Source organism: Schistocerca piceifrons, chromosome 6, assembly GCF_021461385.2.
Source record: "Schistocerca piceifrons isolate TAMUIC-IGC-003096 chromosome 6, iqSchPice1.1, whole genome shotgun sequence".
Lineage (NCBI taxonomy): Eukaryota > Metazoa > Arthropoda > Insecta > Orthoptera > Acrididae > Schistocerca > Schistocerca piceifrons.
This window is the reverse complement of record NC_060143.1, coordinates 459,841,670-459,842,596: the sequence shown is the minus strand read 5'-3', so window position 1 is coordinate 459,842,596 and position 927 is coordinate 459,841,670. Positions and strand designations below refer to the sequence as shown.

General features: G+C 49.6%; 1 pseudogene; it reads right to left on the bottom strand.

Moving 5' to 3' along the window:
- Positions 1-258: 258 nt before the first annotated feature.
- LOC124803958 lies at positions 259-376 on the bottom strand (annotated as a pseudogene).
- Positions 377-927: the final 551 nt, after the last annotated feature.

The window sequence follows — 927 nt, the reverse complement described above, 5'->3', positions numbered from 1 at the left end:
TTGAAACGCCTTAACACCAGTTTTTGCAACAAGTGCGCCTTGTACTCCCTTGAATAAACACTCGGTCTACAGGCCGCAAGCGGCGCATCGGGACCATTCGTCCGTCGTGTCACCCTCCGAGGAGGATGCGGATAGGAGGGGCATGGGGTCAGCACACCGCTCTCCCGGTCGTTATGATGGTATTCTTGACCGAAGTCGCTACTATTCTGTCGAGTAGCTCCTCAGTTGGCATCACGAGGCTGAGTGCGCCCCGAAAAATGGCAACAGCGCATGGCAGCCTGGATGGTCACCCATACAAGTGCCGACCACGCCCGACAGCGCATAACTTCGGTGATCTCACGGGAACCGGTGTATCCACTGCGGCAAGGCCGTTGCCCCTCCCTTGAATACCTGTACTTTTTCGTATGCTCCACACGATCATTTTACTTGAAATCCGTTCACATATGCTTTTGTAGAATTCTGCGGCTGGTCTTCCATGGGCGTAATTATGCTGTTGCTCGCTAATTGGACAACGATTGATCTTTAGTGCTTTTCTCTGGAGACGGGATTTGTGGCTCCATGTCCGATAAGTATGATGAAGTACATGCCTCGACACGCGCTTCAAGATGACTCCCAGTTGCTAAGCACTTATCGTCATCACTGTACGCCTCATGCACAATGACCGCACAGTCGCGCTTATAGGACACCACACTTTCCTCTGATACATCTTGTAGAAACAGTAATTTTTTGTCAGCCACTTCTTTCTCACACTGCGAAATTCCTCGGATTCCTTTCTGACGAACTGTCAACCTCGGCAGCTGATGTACATACATTGCAATGGTTGCTTTGTTTATCGTTACCGTTGCTTTGCTGTGTATCAGTACTAATAGCACTGTAGCTCTGTTGTGAGTTACTCGTCAACTAAGCAGTTCAACGACTCTCAGTAGT